The following is a 12,125-nucleotide window of genomic DNA, read 5'->3' as shown; positions in this document are numbered from 1 at the left end:
TTTACATTAATGTCTCGTAGCTAAGTTATTATTATGCTTATTTAAAACGAAGTAATCATGATGTTGGGCTAATTACTAAAATTGGGTAATTGGGCTTTGTACCATAATTGGGGTTTGGACAAAAGAACGACACTTGTGGAAATTAGACTATGGGCTATTAATGGGCTTTATATTTGTTTAACTAAATGAAAGTTTGTTAATGTTAATATAAAGATTTACAATTGGGCGTCCCTATAAATTACCATATACACTCAATCGGACACGATGGGCGGGGTATTTATATGTACGAATAATCGTTCATTTAACCGGACACGGGAATGGATTAATAGCCACTAGAATAATTAAAACAGGGGTGAAATTACATTCAAGGGTAATTGGTGTAATTGTTAACAAAGTAGTAAAACCTTGGTTTACACGCAGTCGATAACCTGGTGTATTCATTAAACAAAGTATTAAAACCTTGTTACAATTCGAATCCCCAATTAGTTGGAATATTTAACTTCGGGTATAATAATAATTTGACGAGGACACTCGCACTTTATATTTATGACTGATGGACTGTTATGGACAAAAACCAGACGGACATATTGAATAATCCAGGACAAAGGACAATTAACCCATGGGCATAAAACTAAAATCAACACGTCAAACATCATGATTACGGAAGTTTAAATAAGCATAATTCTTTTATTTCATATTTAATTTCCTTTATTTTATATTTAATTGCACTTCTAATTATCGCACTTTTATTTATTGTTGTTTAATCGCACTTTTAATTATCGTACTTTTTAATTATCGCAAGTTTACCGCACTTTTATTATTCGCAATTTCATTATCGTTATTTACTTTAAGTTTTAATTTAAGTCTTTTATTTATTTAATATTTTACATTAGGTTTTAACTGCGACTAAAGTTTTAAAATCGACAAACCGGTCATGAAACGTCGGTAAAAACCCCCCTTTATAATAATAATATTACTTATATATATGTTTGTATTTTTATAAAAGTAAACTAATATAGCGTTGAGCTTTGTTTAAAGATTTCCCTGTGGAACGAACCGGACTTACTAAAAACTACACTACTGTACGATTAGGTACACTGCCTATAAGTGTTGTAGCAAGGTTTAAGTATATCCATTCTATAAATAAATAAATATCTTGTGTAAAATTGTATCGTATTTAATAGTGTTTTCTGCTAAAATTAATAACTATTTTATATACACCTCGCATAACATCAGGGTCTCCAAGGTTTCTTGTAAAACTAGAAGTGAAACGAGTATTTCGATACGGGATAATTGACAAAGATACACCGTGTTGGAATAGAATCTCTCAAGATATGTTTGAACAAGTCAGTTAGGGTTCGAAAAATGTTCGTTAGGACTATTCACCCTCGTGGCGAATACTAATGTAATATGAAGAGTTTCTCTATCCATTGGGAAATGTTACAAGAAGTTTTCTTATACGGAAGTGCGAGCGATAAAGATAGGAGTGAAATGAGAACTTAGAGTAGAGTGAGTTTACACATCGAGGTTGCCATATCGTGCCTCTAGTTGTCAAAAGTTGAGGTTTGAAAGAGAAACGAGATAGTACACGTAGTTGTATAGTTTGGGGTTGAATAGTGGTTGGCCGATTATCAGAAACACAAGGACGTTAAGTCAAAGAAGAGTGAAGTATCCTTGGATTGTGTGTTATCTTAAGTTCCAGTAATATCAGACGGTAACGGCGAAATAACAGAGGTATGTAGTTTGGTACATGATGACGAGAAAATTGATCGAGTCCACAATTATGTATTCGAATTCTTCGTGCAAAATAACGAATTTCAGTTACGTCAATTTTGAGTCGAGAGAGTATGCCTTTCAGGCGTTCAAGTAGAAATATCTCCATATTCGCATTCCATTGTGCTAATCGAATTTAGCTAGTAAGGTTTGCGTGAAAAAAAATTACGTTCAAGGTTCGGACACAGAGAGGTTTAAATTTCTACCTTAATGAGTTATCGAGGGTAAAGAACGAGCATCACGAGATAAAGTCGAAAATGAATCTGCGGTAACAACCGGTGAGATCGAAGATTTTACGAGTACAAGTCTGAGTCGTGAGAGTTTCCCGGTTACGTGTGGTTTCGATTGTGAGATGTATTGAAATACTTTGACCACTATCAACAGGGTCTAGAAATTGAACTTCGTTTAACCAAAATCCTCACTCGAAGAATTCGGTATAGAGTTGCTCTTTTCTCAAAAGTTCGAGCGTAAGACGGAGATGTTGTTCGTTTTCCTTCTTTACTTGAATAGGTCAAGATATCATGTATAAATACGATAACGGATTTGTCTAGATAAGTTTGCATACGTGGTTTAGGAGGTTCATGGATACGGACAGAGTCCTAAATAAATTGAAGGGTACTAAGAGAGATTTACAACTAACGTTGCGAGTTCGGAAAATGGCTTAGGAGACTTCGTCTCCCTTAACCCCCAATTGATGATAACCGGAACGGAGGTCGTTTTGGAATACACACGGGATTCATGCAAGAAATCATGAGGTCATGGATGCGAGGGAGAGGGTATCGGTTTCCAACCGAAAATTACTCAGTTCACAATAATCTATACAAGATGATGGGGAAACATTTTCTTTTTAACGAATAGGTTCCGAGCTCCCTAGTTCTATAGGTGTCAAGTCAAAAGTCTTAACGTATATCCTCCAATAAAATTTATAGGCACACAATATTTTCCGTTGGTCACTTAAATTGCCTAAGTAGTGTCTAGGGGAAAAAGGTGAAGTGCAAAGAGTATGAGTCAGAGCCTTGTTTATAAAACGTCTAACGGTAACCGAATCGAATAAACATGAAACGTGAGAATTTCGAGAAGAAACATACCCGTGACTAGTCCATCGTCGTCTCGGGCATCCTAGGCGTTGATGTTGAAAGTTTAACGGCGTGCGTTGGGGTTGATTTCTTCTTTGGGCACACATTCCTAAAATGACCCAGTTGACCACATTCGAAGCAAGCACCCGTCCTGTGTGTGTTGGGCATCATTCGAGCGACGGGGGTGGTACTTCCACAACGTTTGGCGACGTGACCACTTTCTTGGCGCCGGTGGCGAAACCTGCCACATCCTTCAAAGTGATGCTTGTGGCATTCGTTACAAAAAGGTAGTTTTCCGGCATACCCTTTCTTGTCGCCGGGGAAAAAGGGCTCTTTGGTGAGGTTGTTATTGTTGCGGTTGCTTGATTGGGAGGCTTCCCATTTTCTTTTGTTGTTACTCGGGTGGTTCTCGACCATTGGTGCCGGTGCTTCCATTTCATTCGCCGTTTCTAAAGTTTGGCGGGCCTTGGTTAAAGCCTCTTGTATGTTAGTGGGTTGGGATGCCATTACCCCGTGTTGAATGCTCTTAGGGAGGCCATCCATGTAAAGTTCGACTCTTAGGGATTCGGGAGTCATGAGATTTGGACACATTGAGACTAGTTCGGTAAACCGTTGATTATAAGCTCCGAGGTCATTCCCGACCGTTCTTAAATTCCTTAGACCCTGTTCGAGCCTTCGAGTCCCGTCGCGCAGAAAATATTCGGTGATCATTCTTTCTCTTAATTCGGTCCATGAAAGTGTGTGGGCTTCATCGATACCCACCGATTGTACGTACTTGTTCCACCACGAGAGAGCAATGCCGGTGAAAGTGAGGGTGGAAAACTTGACCTTATCTTGATCTCGACAACCGCTTGTGTTAAAAACGGTCTCCATTTGGTCAAACCATCGAGTGAGAGTAACCGGTCCTTCGGTTCCATCGAAAGTGGGAGGGTTGTACTTCATGAAGTTCTTGTAGGAGCAACCTTCGCTTGAATTTCCGGCTCCACGATTGGTGTTGTTGGAAAAGTGATCGGCCACGGCCGTACCCACGGCGGTGGTTATCATTCGTTGAAGAGCTTGTTCTAGAGTTTCGAGAGGGGTATTGTGTTGACCTTGGTGAGCCATTGTTCCTTCATGACACAAGAATATCGTTGATTAGTATTTTTAACAATACTAACCGTGATATGGGATAAGGATAGAGAGAAATTTTTTCCTTGACTCTCCTTAAATTCTTTATGTCATAATGTCGGAACGTCCATGTGAATCACCGTAATATAATCCCGGAAATTATATTACCCTGATTCTCATGTGCATTTAACATTACTTCATAAAGTCAAGGTGGCGCGTCAACAAAATTTATCAACGTAAGATCAAGATCGAATACGAGTTAGATATGATAGAAGAGTTCGAGTATAAATGCACAAATAGTCAAGTAATTCCTACTTCAGTCTATATGTTGGTTGTAGTCTAGATTCACCTATGTACCCTATGACTCGGGGTGGACACAAATGAACTCTAAATCCCTACAACCAAGGCTCTGATACCACTTGTAGCGACCCCGACAAATCGTCAAGTGACGGCGTCGTCTACGTAGGTCCCATTGCATGGTCATAAGTCTTTAAGACAAAGTTTGACCAAAATACGTCGCCTTCATTTCAAAATAAAGATTGTTTCCAAAGTTTACAAGAATTGTTCAACCAAAAGTTAAGTTACAAGGTTATAAGTACAAAGGAAATCTAGGCGACACGGTTTAAAGTAAAGTCATAAGACGCTCCATGAAAAGCATGTATACTCGACATCCAATGCAAGTATCAAATAATGAGCGGAAGCATGTATCACATATCGTGCAAGACCTGAGAAAAACATAGAAATCTGTCAACGAAAACGTTGGTGAAATCATAGGTTTAAGTGAGTTTGTGAGTAAAAGTAAAGTAAGTCGAACCACAAGGTTTGCAAAGTTGAAATAATAGTAATACATTCTAAAAGTTAATATTCACGAGCACCCAATTATCAAAACTTAACATTCCGTCCGTTGAATACCCCATCAATTAGTGCTAGAACAACACTGTTTCCCGAAAATATATTTCATCCGTAGACGGTAGCGAACCGTCAAAGATGAGGGTTGTCAAACCCATATGGCCATATAACATAAGTTCTCGCTTACACCATCTGATGTAACTAATGATAATCGGATTGAGGATTTTCGTTCTAAACTCGTATGTAGAATGTTTGTTTTCCCGTTCTTGTGTTCACTTAGTTCAAAAGAATCGTTTATGTTTTCTCATCCCAAAAGTAAGTTCAAAAGAGTAAAAAGTGGGACTATGATCTCACCTTGTATGCACGAACCAAAAAGTACTTCGACAAGTAACGTGTGCAAAGAACAATGCTAGTCTTGACCTAAACAAATAGGTTGTATCAATAACGATAGTCACGAAGGGTCAAAGATGTTCAATTAGTCCTATGGCTCAATACGACTCGATTAATATAGCATGTGAATCAAATCATCAAGTTTCATGCAAGATACAAGTACAGAAACAAGTTAGGAAGGTTGCATAATCATTTGATTAAGTTTGACAAAAAGTCAAACTTTGGTCGGTCAAAGTCAACGAAAGTCAACACGTTCGGGTCGGGTCCCGAACTATTTTTCTGAGGTTTTTATTCATATATAAGCATGTTAGAACAAGTCTCATGTGAATCGGAGGTCCATAGTGTGCAAAACATTTTTCGTATTTTGACCAAAGAGGTCAGAAACTGGACACGGCTTAGGCCGCGCCGCGGCCCCAAATTGTCGCGCCGCGACAATACACGGGAACTGGTACCTGGTCAGTCTCAAATGTCCAAGTCTCAATTCCAAACACTTTCAAGCATAACTCGCAAACCGCTAATACTTAGAACTCGTATCTTATATCGTTAGAAAGGTAATTTGACGAGTAAAACAACTAAACACATATCATCAATCAAACTTCCACTTGCAACAACCAAAAACCGCAATTAATGTTCCTCGTTCAATGCATACAAGTCATAAATGCAATTTAATGATTTGGCAACCAAATTACATGAACGATATGCCGTTTCGAAGGTAATTAAGCATACAACACAATCTAACCCTTACAATTAACATTATCAAGCATTTAATGCATCAAGATTCAATTTACTTCTATCAAACCCTAACCCAAAATCACAAATTCAACCATCATGATTATGAAACTAATCCATGTCAACCTACATACCAATTTGAAGCTAGTGATGTTAGGAACACAATTAAAACATGAACTTTCATCATCAAACCACATATGAACACCTAAAACTCAAGATTATGCAAGTGTTCTTTCATAATGAACTAGTTACATCAAAATTGCAAGAACAAGCATACAAATCACATAATCATACTAGACTTGAGTCATAGACACTAATTAACAACTTTATAACTCAAAAATCTCAAGAACACATAAAATTAGTGATTTTAGAAAGTTACCCAAAATTGATGAAATCGGTATGGAATCGAAGAGGAGATCACGAGGAGTTCAAATATGTAATTTATTTGGTTGCTAGCTCCCTAATCCGGATTTAGATGATGAATTTATGTTAGAAAGTTGAGAGGATTTGGAAGTATCAAAAGGAGAAAGAGAGAGATGAATGAGAGGAGGAGGTTGAAGGTTTGACTAGTTGACCTAGTCAAATCTTTGGCCTCTTTGCAAGTTTGGTCCCTCTAGTTTCAAAGCGGGTGCGGGAAATAACCAAACGAATATTTAAACGCTCGAGTAAACGGGTGACGTTATAATTAAATAACGAGGATATTATGAACGTTAGTTAACGAAAGATGCCAAAATAAATGACGAAAGATATTATTTAAAAAAAAAAAAGACGGTGTTAAAATAAATTTAACGGAAAAACGCGGGATGTTACATGAAACATAATAAAGGATTAAATAATAGCCATTTTAGTATTTAATTTTAATTTTAATACAATCAAAGATATTTGAACATTTGATACAATATTTTTTAGTTAAAAGGATAATTATCATTAATAAATTTACCTTGAGAATATTTGAAGGGCGCATTCCATGCAAGTTTGATCAAGTGGCATCCACCTAACGTTAATAATTAACATGACAAATATTTTTGCATCTGTTTTTTTTAGGTATAAAAGCTCATTGTAATGTTTATTTAGTAATCGGCAAAATGTGAGCATGAATTCCATTAGAGGTGTAAGCAGAGTACATGTATGTAGACAAACATAATCTATTGGTACCAAATGACCATTAATACCTGATGTGTTATTTTATGTTACCAAGCTAACCACCCATCATTATTATATTGCACCCTTATTAACACAACTGGTTACATGATTCATTAAATTATGCAAGCATCCACGTTTACAAATACATCCTATCGTCTACATAACATAAGTCATTAAAATCGGATTAATCAAAATCACAACAGCAGCTTGCTGCACAATACCATGTTGGTTAATGAAAAAACAATAGCAAAATGGCTCCCAATCTAACACTTTAACATGACTTACACAGGTGAACTTTGGTCAAGAAACTACTTTTTACGAACATACAAGAAAAGTCGCAACACAAAACAATTAACCTTATTCTGAGCAGTCCTCGATCTTTCTCTAGCTTCAAAATATTAAATCCGCCAACATCAAGCTCTACCACCTTTCTTCCGCCATCAACGGACATAAGAAACCATAGGTTAGTACAATAGACATTGGATTAAAAGAAAAAGAAACATAAATGTCGAAAGAGCCGTCCTTGACAATTGAAATCTGAAAGTATCCCACAGCACAAATGCATCCTACAAATCTGGCAACCATGAGTATATTTGAAAATCAGAAACAGAAAAAATAAGGCTTAATGATGAATAAGAAAATAGTTCATATTGCGGGTAGAAGAAATAGAAACGCATTTGTAGTTATTGGATGCTGCTTCTGATTGAATTTCGTATTGCGGGTGAAAGCACGCCGCTACAATCTTTTTAGCTGCCAAAGGGAATTGATCACCCTGGAAATACAGATTTCAGATTTATAAAGTATTTAAGTCCATAATATACGTTATTGTCTACGACATGTCAACTGCAATGACATTTTCGTTGCAAAGTTATTGGGTATTACCTACCTGGTCAAAGCTGAGCTCAAATCCTAAACTCAATCATGTTCTTCAGGAATTACGTTCCACCTAATCAAGGTATTCAGTTAAACTCAACATTGATCTGAAACACCGACTGTCAAGATAATGATTTCATAATATTCATAAAGAACTGACACTAATAGTGGCAAAATGGAAAGGATGTTATACAGCTTTACCTTACATAATACCATATCTTCCTCAGTTGGCCAACCTCCTATTTTAAATTTATAAATCTAATTAAGCCATATGAAATGGACATATCATAACCTCACCCAAACTTAGTATTTATACAAATTGAGGTGTATTTGGAATAATGGATTTTGATAAGTGGGAATGCGCAATGAGAATGAGGGAAAATGATATAAAGCATTAGATTAAAGGGTTTGGGTTTTAAAAATTGGGGATGAAACCCGTAAAATGATACTTTCCATACCCTGATAAGAAGATGGGCTTTGAAATAATTCCTAGTGTACCTTCTTCAACATCGCGTTATACTTTTATTCTTAAACTTGACTGCAAAAATCACCCAACTTGGTATTACACTTGAAAAATGATCACCAAAAACAAATCAATCAGTTTTCAAAGTATTTTAACAGCATAATAACATCTTGTTAAAATTTAATAGATGAAAACATACTTATGACCCTCATCTATTTTAACCCAATACCCACCCGCTAGATGCGCCCATTAGGCAACCTTTATAAAGGTCTGGACGTCAGATAAAAGGAAATACCTTCAATAACAGTTGACCCTGGTTTTCATGAGCTCCACCATGTGCAACGATAGAGCCACTTTGAAAACCTGTATGGCTGCTTCAAGGTGGCCTTCTATTTCAGTTTTTAGCTGCTTCAGGGTGCCCTTTTATTCCAGATTTTTCACCTTATAACTTCATCTGTAAAAACGATACACATGAAGCAAACAACATGCCAGCATGTAAAGAACAATTAAAGCACAATAAGATGAATATTACCTTTTGAGTTTTGCTTGTGAACATAAAAGCCCATGGGTTTTGCGGTTTTCTTCAATTTTAGACACCATTTCATTAGCAGGACACTTGGTTGCAGAGTTGTTTCTATCTTTACATAGCCCTGTTGTGTGAAACACTAAACACGCAACAATCATCTGGTAACAAAATTAAGCACGCATTATTTTAGGACTATGCTAATAAACACTTAGCATATCGTTGGCTTCTAAAACATTTTCTAAACTGAAACCTCCATTCAGTTGATATCAACTCTAACTCATTCATGGATTCAGGCTTTTCTTTCTTTTCTATAACATTATGTTCGTAAGAAAAATAGAAATAAAGCAATGAACGTATAAATATGAAATGTGAACTGTGTTAATTATATACCAATCGCAAAACTTAAAGAGATGCAAGAAAGTGTAATATGAGTAGTTATAGAGATTATAACATATAAATTCCATAATGAAAAGGCAAGAAATTTGAGAATAAACCTTGCGTATTCGCGGCTGTGATATGTGAACACAATCATCAACCCTTGTCCGTTGTTGCTTACGTTAACCCTTGAAAAATGATCTTCAGATAGCGGAAACATGCATAAAGATTAAAATTTAAACTTAAATGTCAAAACATAATTAAAAAAAAAAAGTAAAAAAAATACTTGAATGATATAATATAAAGGGGTCTTTGTTGAGTTTCTGTTACCTCTTTAAAATAACAAATATGAATGATATCAGTATGTTGTAGAAACATACCTGTTTAAATTTGTTTTTCATTGAAGAGTTATCATCTTTCATTAGCAACTACTAATGAAGTAATGATATATAAAAAAATCACTATGAAAATCGGAATTTTGGCCCTTGTAGGCTTGTACAGTTTTACTTTAGTTATAGAAGGAATGATTGAAGCTTTCCTGTTACTACATCAAGGAACTCTAAATAGGCCAAAGTCAGTATTAAACAAATATACATAAAAATACTTCCAAATACCTTTAAATTAGAATCCCAATTACCTACTTGGATCGTCAAATGAAGGATAGGGTCAAACGACATGGTTCCCTTTGAACATAATATAACTGATATTGCTTGTGAAACATCAAATGCAATCGATCTCTAGATGATAGGGACCTATTTACTGAATAACTTAACAAAAGCCATAAAATATTAATAGTTATCAACTTCAATCGATTCTATTTAAAAATCAAATAGTTTGTAAAAAGTCCATGCACTCAGCTGGAGCTTTAACTTTAATACAATTGCTTCTTAATACGTAATCACCACCTGAAAACTATATATAATATGATAAACGTGTAAGCTATGAAGTCCGACAACCTAAAAACAATCTAAGTAGCAATTACGACCCCCCACACTCAAATTTTCAGCTTCGACGGTCTGAACTGTTTCAGCTATTTGACAGAGTTAAACTCTAAGTTAGGCCTTGAAGTAAATTGCTGGTTAAAGGCGACTCAATAAGCTTTCCAACGACATAAAATACGCCTTAAACGAAGTTACGGTTGACTAATTATGATGATTCAAAGACGATGGTAATTTCTGCCCAAAAACTGACCGGACCAAAAACGTTTCTGCTGTAAATCAACATCTGAAATATGTTGTTTCCGCTGTAATGCAGCTTCTAAAGCTGTCCAAAACCATTCTAAAACTAACTCTAAACATGTTCGAACTATCTCCAAGTTGCAAATCATGCTCTGTTACTTGAGATTTCTTGTGAAATGCTAAAACATGTCATCTTGTATACGGAGTTGGGTAAGTCCTCATGGCCCACTGACTTAACAAAAAACCACAAAATTGGAAACCGGAACAAATTGTGTTCCTCTAAATTAAGATGGTGCTGAAAATGAAAAGTGAGTTGGTCGAGGGTGGACCGGGAGTAGTGGCTCAACTAAAGATACATCTTGCGATAATTTGGCTGTGGGTAGAGGTTGCAGACTTTGACTTTGTTGACTTATTATTGATGGTCTATGGGTCGACACAAGTCTACTCATGGGTCAGACATATTAAGTAATGGTCACGACTGGGGTATACGAACATATGGTCAATCGAAACTTTAATATGCAAGCACTTGAGCCTTTTAGTACCAAACACAATTGTAGTGAACACGCACAAAAACACAGAGTAAATTAGTCCCATTGTTGTTACCTGTTCCATAGATATTAAAACAATGATTGCATTTCTAATAGTAGCAAAAGAAAGAGTTTTGTTATATTACACAAGGATGCTATGACTCCGTGTTATAGTGTACTAATTTGTTATAATTCTAAACAAAACTTATCAATGGGTCTGAATTTGTATTCACAGTTTCAACCAGGTCAAGGGGGTTAAAACTGTGAAACCCACTCACAAAATTACTTTTAAGATATATTAATCCTAAATCACATTATTCAGTTACTAATAATACTAATGTAAGAAAGCTACAAACGTTTTGATAACTATATGTAATGTATTAGTAATAATTAGATAAAAGGTTGCAACACGAAAATAAGTTTTTTCGTGCTTTAACCCGACGTTGTCATGGCCCACTATTCAACCCGACCAACTGGCCCATCTTGCCAACCTTAGTTAATGTGCATGTTAAAGATCAGGGAATTAAGAAAAGTAAGTTTACCAAATCTATGGATCGAGAATTGGCTTTAACCTGGAAATCGAAATTTTCTACCTTTATGCATATATTGAATTGAAGCAAAGAAATGGGATTCATCGATTATTTTTGATGTTGGATTGATTTCTTCAGTCGTTCCGATTAGAATCGACTTCATTGCCGGATCATTGATTTCATTGCCGAATACGATTTCACTCGGTCTAATCGATCTATAACACTTAAACGTATTGATTTGAGAACTTTAATCAATCGAGATTTGATAATAAATCCGATCGAAAAAGCCATATCTTCTTCAGTTATAAATGTTCAATTTGGGTGAAGGAATGTGTAATCTTGATTTTGATTTTAGTCGTGTACGTGTATTTTTGGGAGAAGATTAGGTTTTTTTGGTTGAATGTGAATGAATGGAATTTTAAAGTTCCTATTTTTCATGTTTCATCCCGTTTTTTTTTTTTTTTTATTTTTTTTTTATTTTTTATATTAAGGGTATTTTAGTCTCATCATTATTAATCTTAGTGATTATGAGATCATTACATTGCTTTTTTAATTTTTTTTCTTTTTTTTTTTAAAAGCAAGATTA

At 35.7% G+C, this 12,125-nt stretch overlaps 1 long non-coding RNA gene across 4 annotated transcripts; it reads right to left on the bottom strand.

Annotated features, from left to right (window-relative positions):
- Positions 1-7,221: 7,221 nt before the first annotated feature.
- Positions 7,222-11,844, bottom strand: LOC139872230 (uncharacterized). 4 transcript variants are annotated; one of them, XR_011766952.1, is made up of 3 exons: positions 9,424-11,844; positions 8,936-9,087; positions 7,222-8,857 (listed from the first exon to the last, which is right to left on the bottom strand). It is a non-coding gene; the product is annotated as an uncharacterized lncRNA (long non-coding RNA). The 4 variants fall into 4 exon arrangements; XR_011766954.1 differs by lacking the exon at positions 9,424-11,844 and having other exon boundaries at positions 7,222-7,839; positions 7,950-8,857; positions 8,936-9,401; XR_011766953.1 differs by lacking the exon at positions 9,424-11,844 and having other exon boundaries at positions 7,222-7,839; positions 7,954-8,857; positions 8,936-9,400.
- Positions 11,845-12,125: the final 281 nt, after the last annotated feature.

This window comes from Rutidosis leptorrhynchoides, chromosome 10, assembly GCF_046630445.1.
Source record: "Rutidosis leptorrhynchoides isolate AG116_Rl617_1_P2 chromosome 10, CSIRO_AGI_Rlap_v1, whole genome shotgun sequence".
Lineage (NCBI taxonomy): Eukaryota > Viridiplantae > Streptophyta > Magnoliopsida > Asterales > Asteraceae > Rutidosis > Rutidosis leptorrhynchoides.
The sequence above is the reverse complement of the archived record's forward strand: the minus strand, read 5'-3'. Positions and strand labels throughout refer to the sequence as shown.